The sequence below is a fragment of the Leopardus geoffroyi genome, chromosome B3 (genome assembly GCF_018350155.1).
Source record: "Leopardus geoffroyi isolate Oge1 chromosome B3, O.geoffroyi_Oge1_pat1.0, whole genome shotgun sequence".
Lineage (NCBI taxonomy): Eukaryota > Metazoa > Chordata > Mammalia > Carnivora > Felidae > Leopardus > Leopardus geoffroyi.
Window position 1 is genome coordinate 127,059,097 of NC_059337.1, and position 14,775 is coordinate 127,073,871.

The window sequence follows — 14,775 nt, forward strand, 5'->3', positions numbered from 1 at the left end:
TGTAAATCTAACTAGCAGAGAATATTTCTGTTTTCTTTCCCAAGTCAAACAGGCAGCAGTGCCACAGTAATTTGCTCTTGATTATTACAGTATAAAAAGAAAACTTTTATTTTCTTAAAGAGATCAGGAGGAAGATGATAGTTCTGTGTTTTTAATTCATTGGGTAGCATACAAGTCTCAATATGAGAACAGAAAATGAAAGAGAGGCAACTGTAAATAATGCATGCAATTATTTCGTTATTAAGATTTTATTGGTGGAGTAGGAAGGTGGAAAGAAGCTGAGAAAACAAAGCTCAAGTTAATTCCAATTCATAGCTTTCATAACATTTGATAAATCTTTCTGGGACGTAAATAGCAGCAAGAGATAGCTAGGGAATCCTTTCAGTTTGTTTTGTAAATGGGAGAAGTATATTGGAGCCTAATTAAAAGTTTTAATAATATAATTAATGAAATTTTGAATGTGTCTATCACTAGATATTAATTATCTTATAGCTACTAGAACAAATAATGATGGTATCGTTCTTCGTGATTAGCACGGGTACATCTTCCCCGTATGAATGTTGATTAACTAGAATAAATTGGTTATCAAACTAAATATTTTTCCAAAAAACAGACATCTTCATTAATAGTAGCTTAAGGTGTTGGAGGATAATGGAATCTGCCAATGAACTTGTTTTCCTGGCCAAAAATCAAGTTAATGAGGAATCTAAGGAAAAAATGAATACACTCAATAGAAAATGAATATGATGGAAATGAATTAATGCCACAGAAGAAAAACAGGTCTTTTAAAGGTATAGGAAACGGATATACTCGTTAAATTAATTAACCAAGGAGGCTGTTAGACTGAGGTGGTTCTATTGCCTTGACAACCTATGTAAGCCAATCAAATTCTAAGCCTGTAATACCTCAAGGTTAAAAAACAAATTGAAACCTAAGGACATGCAGTCAAGGCCATTTACCTTTTCCCAAATAAGGGAGCCACTTAAGCCAATCAAATAATTTCCTTGCTTTGTTTCTTCGTTTCTAAAAAAGTCTTTCCTCTATGTCCTGTGGGTAGAGTGCTCCTACTTCCTGTTTGATACTGACCTTATGGTATAGATATTTGCACAGACTCAATACCTTTGATATACCTCAGTTTATTGTTTAACATACTGTAATTAGAACATTTTTTTCAGTTATTCTGTCATTTATTCTAACTATCCCAAATTTTCTTAATTCATATGATTTTCATTTTGACAGGAAACCATTACAATCTTTGAATCTAATGGTAAAAACATCAAACAAAATTCTCATGTTTTGAAGTCTTTTAAAGTCCACCTTAGACTTTAAGTAAACTAAATTATTAAATCTAGAAGACTAAGTATTTTAACTTAAGATAATTCTAGAAATAGTGTCATACAGAATGCTAAGCTCTTTTTATATCTTTATTTTTTGTTATAAGTTTATTCTGAGAGAGAGAGGATTTATGAGCATGAGTGGGGGAGGAGCAGAGTAGGAGAGGGAGAGAGAGAATCCCAAGCAGACTCTGCTGTTAGCGTGGAGCCTAAGGCAGGGCTCAAACCCACAAACTGTAAGATCATGACCTGAGCTGAGATCAAGAGTTGGACACTTAACCCACCAAGCCACCCAGGCACCCCTCTTTTTATATCTTTATATATTTTATAGCCTTGTGAGATAGGTGGTATCAGAAAACATTTTACAACTGATAAAAGTAATGATTTATTAGGTTAACTAATTGACCCAAGCAGTCAGCACAGAAAATTATAGATCTGGATTTGAATTGCAGCCTGTCTGAGGCCAAATGTCATAATACTTCCTTACCTCAACTAAATGTTAACCAAATATTTTGCCAAATTTGAAAATGCCTCAAATTTAAATTATAATTTACCATGAGATACTTTCATAAACCCTGATTAACAGCATTATAGGGAGCACAGATCATTTTAAAGTGTTAAATTTTCACATAGTAAAGCTCTTGATTAAAAAAAAATCCTAAAAAATACGATTTTTCCCCCACACTGTCAAAGAACAAAATTATCAATGAGTCATGACTTAGGTGGTGAACTATTTAACAATCCAATCACATTTGTTAGCCACATGCCCCGTCACCACTGGTCCCATGGTAGCATTCTCTCAGCTTCTGGGTGGAAGAAATGTAGCTGGTACCAAAAAAGGTGATATTTGTTACTTCTGCACTCCAGTTCTGCTGGATTAGATCACCAGCTCATATCATTTCGGAAAGGAGTAAAATGGTGTTATGGCTCATGATCAGCCACATTGTTGTTGTGATTCAGGAAAGACCAGCTTCTTTCTGGCTGCTTTTCTCCAAAGCTGTTCTGTCAGAAGCAGGTGCTTAGCTTTTGTTGGCTTACTTCCCATGACTTTAAGGAGGTCCAAAAGTCTATATGTTCAACTATTTCATGACCTAAAGCATTAATGTTTAAGAATTAAACATTCATGGCCGACTTTGGTGATAGGACCGAATCCCAATAGAACATAAATCCCAGCAAGAGTAATAGAAATAAAAGCAGTAGGTGATAAAGAAGTGTTCTCATGCCTATATTCTGTCACAATTAAGCTCATTCAAAAAATGGCTTGTGTGTTGGCTTGGGCCTCTAAAAACTCAATGTATTCAGTTCCAGTGTAGAACATGAGTTCTGGGAAGCAGATTTATTTCATTCTTGGCACTGTACAGTTTCCAAGTTTAGCTGTTATTTGAAGATAGACATGAGTGACTCACCTCTCTAGGAGTCTGAGCCACAGAGCACCATTAGCTATGAAAGATAACAATGTTCTCTTGGGTATATTGGAATGCTGATACTGCATAACAAAGCACTGGAAATCTCAGCAATATATATCAATAAAAATTGATTTCTCACACATCTGCAGCATTCAGTATGAGGTTGTTTTATCTAGGCCATGTACAACTGGACAGTTCTGGTTCATATATCCCTTATTCTCTCCCCGAGCCTACTGGGCTAATCCACACATGTGCATCTCTTAGCCATCACAGAAACACTGGAGTGAGTATAATTGCATAATTATTTTCTGTGAAAGTACTTTTTCTAATAACATCATGCCTACTAACATTATCTTGGCCAAAACAATTCATATGATTGAGCCTAGCCTCAGGGGCAGAGAAATACACTCTATGCTTTACTGGGAGGTGCTGCAAAGTTAGAAGTCAAAGGTCAGCTTTATAGGGAGGGCTGAAGAATTGAGGACTTTAATGCAATCTATTATAGCAATAAACCAAACATATAAGAAGCCATAATAAATGCTAAGAGTCAACAGTAACATTAAAATTATTCCCCAAGATTCTTTCTTAAATGACTCTGTAATTACAATGATTAGTTATTGTCACATGCAATGATTGTCAATTGGTAACTGTGTTGAGGTTAAAAATTATGCAGGTACACAGAGAAAATGTAAGTACTATGTCCTGACTTTATGTCTGATTTTGTCTTATTTCCTCTACCTTTGCCTTCATCAACCCTTACTTGAAAATGTGATTTTGCTTTTACCTTCACGTGGCACAGCAAATCTTTCAGGAATAAGGTAGAACATAAACATATTATCATATGAAATCGTAGCATTAAAGTGGAAAATAAAGTTAGCATATTCTCTGGTTTCTTCCATATTTTTTTTATTTTATTTTTTTTCAACGTTTATTTATTTTTTGGACAGAGAGAGACAGAGCATGAACAGGGGAGGGGCAGAGAGAGACGGAGACATAGAATCTGAAGCAGGCTCCAGGCTCTGAGCCATCAGCCCAGAGCCGGACACAGGGCTCGAACTCACAGACCGCGAGATCGTGACCTGGCTGAAGTCGGACGCTTAACCGACTGCGCCACCCAGGCGCCCCTGGTTTCTTCCCTATTTTACAGATGATATAACTGAGATAGAAAGACACTATGTGACTCGCAAAGATTTAGATGAGATAATTTCGAAGAAAAATCTAGTTTGTGATCTAATATCACTTTATATTTCAGTTTTATTGACCAAGTTGAGGAAAAAGAATCCAGTTTGCTTCACCACTTTTTCTCATTTTTTCTTCTGCATCAGACGTAACTATTCACCTTTCTGTAAATGTCTATAAAAATTATGAGCTTAAAATGTTGATTACATTTTATTGCTTTTTTACATGCAATTTACCTTTTTTTTTTGTAAAGAGTTTTCTAGCTTTAAGCTTCTCATACTAGAATCTACTTTTTCTCAATTTAACTATATTTCTCGAGCTGTGGATAAGAGTTTAGTCAAAATCCTTCAGCTATATGAGAGAAATGCTTTTGCATATATATACCAAAACTAAAACCAAGATAACCAAAAGAGAATTAATTTTAAGGATAGAAGTATTTCCCTGGGACTGTCATATTTCCCAAGGTCATTGGAATTCCACTATTACAAGAACCCATAAATATGAGCTGAGATACATAGTGGTTTCACCTGGACAGGGGCACAGGGATTCTGAAATAACCAGACATACATAGGTAGCTCCAATTATTTGCCTCTCAGACCAACAAAAGCAGTGGCTGCTGAAATAATGGTAAGAAAAATGGTTCTAGAGTTTTCCCCCATGACTCAAGACAAGCATTTACATTATTTAGACACTCGATGTCTCTTCTGACTTATGATTGCCTTACAATCTATGGAACATATTTAGTGTCCCCATGGAAGCAATTACACATGAAACATCAACATATATTTATTTAGTAGACAGTGTTTTCATAGGTCCCTGCAGTGTATTTTAACAGTAGTGGAAACGAACATTTTGGTGTAATGTGTTTTTATCTATCATTCAGATCAAAGAAAATCCAGTACTTGTAAATCTTAGAAAGCAATTGAAAGTTTCATACAGTAGTTGAAAGTAGTGAAGTAGTAGAAATTAATTAAAAGTAGTAGGATATAGAAGTAGTAAGTAGAACTCTGTGTATTTATGTGGAAAAATACAGCATTACATATACTGTCTTAGGAATTTTTAAGCATACAGTTCACTGGCATTCACAGTGTTATGCAACCATCACCACCACCCATCCCCATAAATTTTCATCTTGTAAAACTGAAACTCTGTATCCATTAAACAATAATTCCCCATTCTCCCCTCCCCCTAGCGTCTGGCAACCACCAATATACTTTGTTTTAATGATTTTGTTTGACTACTGTAACTACCTCAAATAAGTGGAATCATAAAGTGTTCATCTTTTTATGATTGGCTTAAAACTCAGCATAGCATTCACAAGATTTATTTACATTGTAGCATATTGCAGAATTTCCTTTTTTAAGGCTGGATAATTTTCCATTATATGTATAGGCCACATTTTGCTTATCTGGTCATCTGTCAATGGACCCTTGGGTTGCTTCCCTGTTTTAGCTATTGTAAATAATCCTGCTATGAACATAAGTGTATAAATGACTCTTGGAGACCCTACTTTCACTTCCTTTTGGTATATACCTAGAAGTAAAATTGCTGAATCATGTGGGAATTCTATTTTTAAATTTTTATAGAACTACCATACTATTTTCCATGATGACTGTACCATTACACAGTCCCACCCACTAACAGTGCACAAGAATTCCAGTTTGTTTACATCTTTCTAGTACTCATTGTTTTCTGGTTTTTGTGTGTGTGTGTGTGTGTGTGTGTGTGTTCTATAGGAGTCATCCTAATGATGTGAGGTGGTATCTCATTTTTCTATATACATTCTTAAATACATTTCTCTAATGATTAATAATGTCAAGCACATTTGCAGTTTGTTTTGTTTTGGTTTTTTGGGCCATTCATATATCTTCTTTGGAGAAATGTCTATTTAAATCCTTCCGTTTTTATATTGTTTTTTTTTTTTGTTAAGTTTCAAAAGGTTCTGGTTATTAATCCTTTATAAATATACTGTTTGCAAATAGTTTCTTCCATTCTGTGCGCTGCCTTCTTACTCTGTGGATAGTGTCTTTTCATGCTCCAATTTTTTAAATTTTCGTGAAGTCAATTTATTCTTTTATTACCTGTGCCTTTGTTATCATGTCCAAGAAATCATTGCCAAATCCAAAGTTGATAAGCTTTTGTCCTATGTTTTCTTCTAAGAGTTTTATTGTTTTAAGTCTTACATTTAGATCTTTGATTCATTTTGAGTTCATTTTTGTATATGATATTAGATACGGACCAAACTTCATTCTTTTGCCTGTGGATATCCTGTTTTCTGAGTATCATTTATTAAAAAGATTGTCCTTTCCCTACAGCACACTTTTGGCACTCTTGTTATTCTTGTCAAAAATCATTTGACAGGGGCGCCTATGTGGCTCAGTTGGTTGAGCGTCCGACTTCGGCTCAGGTCATGATCTCGTGGTTTGTGAGTTCGAGCCCCACGTCCAGCTCTGTGCTGACAGCTCAGAGCCTGCAGCCTGCTTCGGATTCTGTGTCTCCCTCTCTTTGTCTGCCCCTCCCCGACTTGTGCTCTGTCTCTCTCTCAAAAATAAAAAACAAACATTAAAAAAAATTGTGACAGTGTATGGGAAGTTTATTTTTGTACTCTCTATCTTGTACCTATTCCATTGATATATATCTTTATGGCCGTACCATGTTTTTTTGGTTACTATAGCTTTGTAGTAAGTTTTATAATCGGGAACTGTGAGTACTCCAGTTTTGTTCTTCTTTTCCAAGATCTTTTTGGATATTCCATGTGAATTGTAGGGTACATTTTACTATTTATGCAAAAAATAGTATTGGGAATTTGATAGTGCATTGAGTAGGTCAATTTTTGCAGTATTGACATTTTAACAAGATTAAGTCTTCCATCTACAAATATGAGGAATGTTGGAATTTATTTACATGTTCTTTAATTTCTTTCAGCAGTGCTTTGTAGTTTTCATTGTACAAGTCTTTTACCTCTTTGGCTAACTTAATTATAAAGCATTTTTTTCTTTTTGATGCTATTGTGGATGCAATTGTTTTTGTAATTTCCTTCTTATATTGTTCACTGGTTATTCACAGAAATGCAACTGACTTTTGTGTGTTGACTTTATATCCTGCTACTTTGCTGAGTTCATTTGTTAATTTTAACATTTCTTTTGGTAGAATCTTTGAGGTTTTCTACATGTAAGATCATGTCATCTGCAGACAGGTAATTTTATTCCTTCTGCTGGAAGCTGCAAGCTTTCAACAGACTCCAGAGCTCAAAAGTAGTCACATCAGACAGATAATTCTAGTATAAATGTCTAGGTGGGAGACAAATTCCTGGTGTGTCTTATTCTTCCATCTTCCCAATAGACTTGGTTTTAATATTTAGTTTCTGAATTTATGAAAAAAATTTAGCATAATCCCAAAATGCAGAAGTAGGCAATTGAGCATATTTATAGGTAATTCATGCTTAAAACAGTATTTATTAACAAAATATCCAGGTCATTAAGTTGAAATGCTTTAATTATTATTCACTTGATAATAGAAGACTCCCTTAGAATTCTATACACCTAGAATAAAATAATACATGTAAGGCTGGGATTATCTCAAAATAATTAACATCTTTGTATTGAAAATGTTCATTTTCTCCTATAATTTAGTAATGTTATTAAAACAGTAAGGAAAACAAATGAAAATGAAGTATTAGGACTTCATTAAGATAAAAAGCTTCTGCACAGTGAAGAAAACAATCAACAAAACTAAAAGGCAACCTATGGAATGGGAGAAGATATTTGCAATTGACATACCTAATAAAGGATTAGTATCCAAAATCTATAAAGAACTTACCAAAATAAACACCCCCCCAAAAAAATACTCCAGTTAAAAAATGGGCAGAAAGCATGAACAGATGCTTTTTCCAAAGAAGACATACAAGTGGCTAACAGACACATGAAAAATGCTCAACATCACTCTTCATCAGGGAAATACAAGTAAAAACCACAATGAGATACTACCTCACACCTGTCAGAATGACTACAATCAACAACTAAGGAAACAACGCATGTTGGTGAGGATGCAGAGAGTAGGGAACCGTCTTACACTGTTGGTGGGAATGCACAACTGGTGCAGCCAGTCTGGAAAACGGTATGGAGGTTTCTCAAGAAGTCAAAAATTGGGGTGCCTGGGTGGCTCAGTCAGTTAAGCATCTGACTTTGGCTCAGGTCATGATCTCACTGTTTGTGAGTTCGAGCCCTGTGTCGGGCTCTGTGCTGAGAGCTCGGAGCCTGGAACCTGCTTTGGATTCTGTGCCTCCCTCTCTCTCTGCCCCTCCCCCACTTACACTCTGTCATCTCTCTGTCAAAAATGGAATAAAAACATTTAAAAAATTAAAAAAGTCAAAATCGAACTACCATAATACCTACACTACAAGGTATTTATCAAAAGTACACAAAAATATTGATTCAAAGGGGCATGTGTACCCCAATGTTTATGGCAGCACTATCAACCTAGCCAAATTATTATTGAAAGAGCCCAAATTATTTATTTATAATTAATTCATATGTTTATATATATAAATATATTTATACACACATCTCTATACATGGAATATGTGGTATACACACACAGTGGAATATTACTCAGCCATCAAAAAGAATGAAATCTTGACATTTGCAAAAATGTGGATGGAACAACAGTGTATTATGCTAAGCAAAATAAGTCAGAGAAAGACAAATACCATATGATTTAACTCATGTGGAATTTAAGAAAACAGATGGTTGTAGGGGAAGGGAAAGAAAAATAAAATAAGATAAAAACAGAGAAGGAAGCAAACCATAAAAGACTCTTAACTACAGAGAATATACTAAGGGTTGCTATAGGGGAAGTGGGGATGGTTGGGCTAAACAGATGATGGACATTAAGGAAGGCACTTATGATGAGCACTGGGCGTGTTATATGTAAGTGATGAATCACTAAATTCTACTCCTGAAACCAACACTACACTCTATGTTAACTTGAATTTAAATATTATCTTGGGGGAGGGGAGAAGCAAACAGTAAAGCTTGAAGAAAAAAAAAAACAAGAATGATTAGATATTCACTGGCATTAAAGTCTTCTGTAAATGTGCTCTTCAAGGAGAAAGCAAATGCTGATCTGAGCTTCAGTCTCTATTTTACTTGGAGTGTTTCTCCATTCCCAGATTTTTTCACTACTGCAATGTATTTTATAAAGTTAGCCATTTGGGTTTTTGTCTCCCTATGTGCCAGAGCAGAGTTGTTACTGCTGATGTAACCAATTTGTCATAATGTACACAAATTTAGGTTAATAAGTCAGTAAAAAGATCACTGTTTGTTTGGAAATACATTAAGTGTTTCAGGTTTCAGATAAATTTTATTGCATGAAATTAAACCATGGTAACACAAAAGCAATATGAAATAATTTGCTAGTTTCTAACAATATTAAAAATGTTTTATTCATAAAGGTTTAAAGACATTAACAGTAATCAAACAATCCAGAAAACATCTTGTATATAAAATTCTTGAGAAATAGTTATTTACAAAATGACTCCCACTGGTGAAAAACCAGGACACTATCATAATTCAGTTGCTGAACTTCCATGAATTAGATATGTCTTAGAGTTCTTTCAGCAGTAAATATTCTTTATAAATAAAGAGAACTGAATAAAGAACTCTCTTGTTTATATCCTTTGTTCCAATAATTCAGTTTCTAAGAATAAAATCCTAGAGGGATAACTATTTTTTAATGGTTTATACACAAATAAAACTATTTACACCCAACATAAATGCTTATTTATAGAGGAAACATTTAAGTAAATTGTAGCATACCCTTATCATGGAATACCATGCAGCTATTAAAATGATGCGTATAAAAAATGACGCTTATAATTTTTAAAGAAGTAGATGAAAATCTTATAAGATTATAACAAGGCTGCACAGTTTTATGTGCAATATATCAATTATGAAAAGATGCATAATACTCTGCAATAGAAGGAAATAAATGTCTCTTTGCTGATGATTGTATTATAAATTATTTTCTTTTGATACTTTTGTATATTTCATTAAGCCTATATAATACCATTGTTATTTTTTAATTGTTTTAAAAAATTTTTTTAACTTTCTTATTGAGTATCTTCTAAGTATAATGAACTGACTATGTGCTGAAAACTTAACATTTTCTTCACCCACTGCTCTGGATTTCTACCTTGTTCAGAAAGCTTCGTTACAATGCATGATTAGAGAATGCAGAGATTACTTTATTTAATATTTATTCACCCTTTCCATAACTATTGGGAAATAGTTCCAAAATTACTGGAATTTAAAATCTTTTGAAAAAAAAATCTAGTTTACTCTGTATCTAAAGAAATCCTTAAGGTGCTTGCTCCTTTGCAGTTAAATAGGACTTATAAAACTGAAGATTCACAGTAATCTTCCATTGGCTGTTCTTTCCAATGAACCACAAATGATTATGTACCAATGTAGTTTTCTTAGGTCACTTGCTTACTGCAATAGTTGCTTTAGGTAATACTTGTTCAGAACTCATAGTGTACTAAGGTTTTAAAAATGCATTTTAAACAACAGTTCTTGTCTCCTGAGTTGATATTCCCCTAAGACTAGAGAGCTATAAGGTTTCTTTCCTTATTTTTAATTGAATCTGTCTACTTGTTGCAAAGTGGTTGCAATTTAGAGTCCTGCCTTTCTCAGGCATGTTATTAGGGAACAGATTGTGTTGTTTTCATGACAGAATTGAACTTCTTTCTGAACCAAAACACAATTGAAAACTTTACTGAAATCAGTCCCTGAAATGATCCAGCCCCTCTCCCTCTCCTTCTCCTTCTCCTAAAACTAGGTTCTCACTAATTTCCCAAAGTGAAGCAATAAAAGTAAGTTTTCTGAAATCATTAGGATGGTGCCAGTTTGCCAGATTCAAACAACTCGAAAACGCTTGTCACTGAGCATTTTTATTTTTTCATGCCTGAACCTCAGACAACAATCAATGGTCTATAAGGTTTGCAATGTGATATTTGAGGAAAATCAGATGGGATACATTTAATGGAACCAGAACTGGGAAACCCCACTTCTCAAGTGAGTGGATGGAAGGAGAAAGACGAGATGTTCCTATTAAACTACGATTCTACAAGGGCACTGTTTCCGTTGTTGTAGAACAGAATTTTCTGTAACATATCCTATGTTTCTAATATGCTCCTAAGACTACATAATTCTTGAGGTCCTACCAGTCAGCACTCAGGTAGAAAAATGGCTTCTGCTAAACAACCTCCTTAAGACCATCCTGTAGAACCAGAATGCTTGAAGAATAGCCCTACAAGCAAGGGGAATTTTATTAGAAAGAACTTATTCACTTGGAATGAAAATAGTACACCAGAGGCTAACACCACCAATCATAGAAAAAAGAATTGTAGAGTCAGAACTGGGAAGAAATGTAATTTATCTAGATCCTTCTTTAAACTCCAGAGAGGATTGTAATTAATTCAAAGACTGTGAACTGAATATTTCTCCTAAGTATAAAGTTGGCCAGAGTGAGTTTGTTCTCCTGTGATTTGGGGTCTAAGGCCATAGATTTTGTAGACATTCAATAAATATTAATTATTAGTAATGATTCTATATTTTCAGTGAAATACCATCCTACCCTACAGTTCTTTCAGTGGCTAATGTAAAACTTTTCTGTGACAACAAATTCTATCATAACTAATGGCTTTCTTAGACAGTAGCTTCTGTATACAAGGTCATATCATGACCACTGTTTTTTCTAGATTTTAAACATTTACTATTAGTTTCCAGTTTTAGTCCATTATTCTCTCCATCCTCTATGAAGTCAATGCCAGTGAAACATCAATGAAACCTGTTTGCTACAAAATATTCCCCTGCACTAAAGTGAGGGCATAAAAGGAAAGATGTTATTTATGGTTTTATTAATAAAATTTAAGGAGGCCCTTTGTGACCATTTTAACTGTGTACCCCACATTTAAATTCCATTCTTCAACCATTTTTTATTGCTGTTAATGCATGAAGAAGGACACTTTCAGTTTTAGACTAGGCAAAACTATACCTTCTCAAATCATAAACTCACCTATCATCATATTTGGTCTTCTCTGATGTTTCCTACGTTCTGAATTACCAACTCAGTTCTTTGCATTTCCTATAGTTCATCATGTGATTGGAAAGCAAGGACATTTGGCTGCAGGTTATAATAAAATAATTGAGATCTATTTGATTATCTTGCAGATATTTCAGAGAAGAAAAACTCATTCAGTTCTGTTACTTTAAAGAAAACAATGCTCTGAGAATACCTTCAAGAAATAATCCCATCCTAGTATTATCTTTAGCTCATTAAATATAGGTTAGTAATGTCCTGAGCATGAATAATGGGAAAGTATTTTACCTTTCTAGATTGCTATTAACAAGTAGAGATACAAGCCTATCTTTATCTTGATAAGTTATAGTGAAAGTGAAAGGGATTGTTTTGAAAGTGATAGTGAATGGTGATTTCCACTCATGAAAGGTTTTGAGGTCTGTAAGCCTCTTTGAAAACCTAGTACTTTTTAAAAATAGATTTATATAATTAGTCTAATTAGGATTGAAAAGTGACCAAGTCTGGCTTAATACTAGATAGAACCATGCAATTTTGGAGACATATACTATAGTCTCTGCCTTAGAGAGCCACACTGCATTTTAGCATATAAAGGTTGTGAGTGGTCCTGCAGTAAATATGTTAATATACAGTGTAATTTCCATGTTTCATGAATTAAGCATAGAGTTATTTTCATATGCTTCTACATATAATTTTGTAGTCACTTATAACTTAAAGATGTTGCATGAAAGACACTTTATACACAGTATACTTTCAGTGAGTTAGCACAAGTCTACTCCCATAAGCCTCCACACATATGTTTATAAACCCCTGTAACCAATGAAAGATGTTTCTTGAAAGACAGTTTATACACACTGTAGTTTCAGTGAGTTAAGCATAAGGCTATTCCCATATGCTTCTACACATAAGTTTACAAACAATTATCTTTTTTTATTATCTTTAATTCTAGTTAGTTGACATACAGTGTTATATTAGTTTCAGGTGTACAATACAGTGATTCAACAATTTTTTTTTTTTAATTAAATTTTTTTTTTCAACGTTTATTTATTTTTGGGACACAGAGAGACAGAGCATGAATGGGGGAGGGGCAGAGAGAGAGGGAGACACAGAATCGGAAACAGGCTCCAGGCTCTGAGCCATCAGCCCAGAGCCTGACGCGGGGCTCGAACTCCCGGACTGCGAGATCGTGACCTGGCTGAAGTCGGACGCTTAACCGACTGCGCCACCCAGGCGCCCCAGTGATTCAACAATTTAATACATCACCCAGTGCTCATTGCGACAAGTGCTCTCCTTGATTCCCACCACCTATTTCAACCACTCCCCTCACTCCCTTCTGGGAACCATCACTTTTCTATAATTAAGAGTCTGCTTCCTGATTTCTCTCTCTTTTTTTTCTCTTTGCTCATTTTTTTGTTTCTTAAATTCCACATATGAGTGAAATCATATGGTATTTGTCTCTCCCAGACTTATTTAACTTAGTGTTATACTTTCTAGCTCCATCCACGTCATTGGAAACGACAAGATTTCATTCTTTTTTATGGCTGAATAATATTCCACTCATCCACCACTGGATATACAGGCTGTTTCCATAATTTGGCTATTATAAATAATACTGATATATGCATAGGGGTGTATATATCCCTTTGAATTAGCATTTTTTATATTCTTTGGGCAAGTGATGCCAAATAGATTGCTAGTTCTTACCTAGGTAGGTCTATTTTTAAATTTTTAATGAAGCTTTATACTGCTTTCCACAGTGACTGCACTAGTTTGCATTCTCATCAACAATGTAAGACTGTTCTTTTTACTCCACATTCCCACCAACAACTCTTGTTTCTTGTGTTGTTGATTTTAGCCATTCTGACAGGTGTGAGGTGATATTTCGTTGCAATTTTTATTTTCCTTTTCCTGATGGTAAGTGATGATGAGCATCTTTTCATGTGTCTGTTGGCCATCGGTATTTCTTCTTTGGAGAAATATCTATTCATGTCTTCTGCCCATTTTTAATTGACTTACTTGAATTCAATTGAATTTACTTGAATTTAATTGAGATATATATATATATATATATATATATATATACACACACACACACACACACACACACACACACACACACACACTAACTCTTTATTGGATAGGTCATTTGCAAATATCTTCTCCCATTCTGTAGGTTGCATTTTAGTTTTGTTGATTGCTTCCTTCACTGTGCAGAAACTCTTTATTTTCATGAACTTCTCAAAGTTTATTTTTGCTTTTATTTTACTTGCCTTAGGAGACATATCTAGAAAAAAGTTGCTGTAGACAATGTCAAAGAAGTTACTACCTGTGTTCTCTTCTAGGATTTTACTAGTTTCAGGTCTCATATTTAAGTCTTTAATCCATTTTGAATTTATATTTGTGGATGGTGTAAGAAAGTGGTCCAGTTTCATTCTTTTGCATGTTGCTGTCCCAACACAGTTTGTGGAAGAGACAGTCTTTTTCCCATTGGATATTCTTTCCTGCTTTGTGGAAGATTAATTAACCATATAATTGTGGGTTCATTTCTGAGTTTTCTATTCTGTTCTGTCGATGTATGCGTCTATTTTTATGCTAAATCAAAACATACTTTTTGATTACTAAAGCTTTGTTATATAATTTGAAGTCCAGAATTGTGATGCTTCCATCTTTGCTTTTAATTAATTAATTAATTAATTAATTTTTATTGCTTTGACTTTTTGAGATCTTTTGTGGTTCCGTACAAATTTTAGCATTGCTTG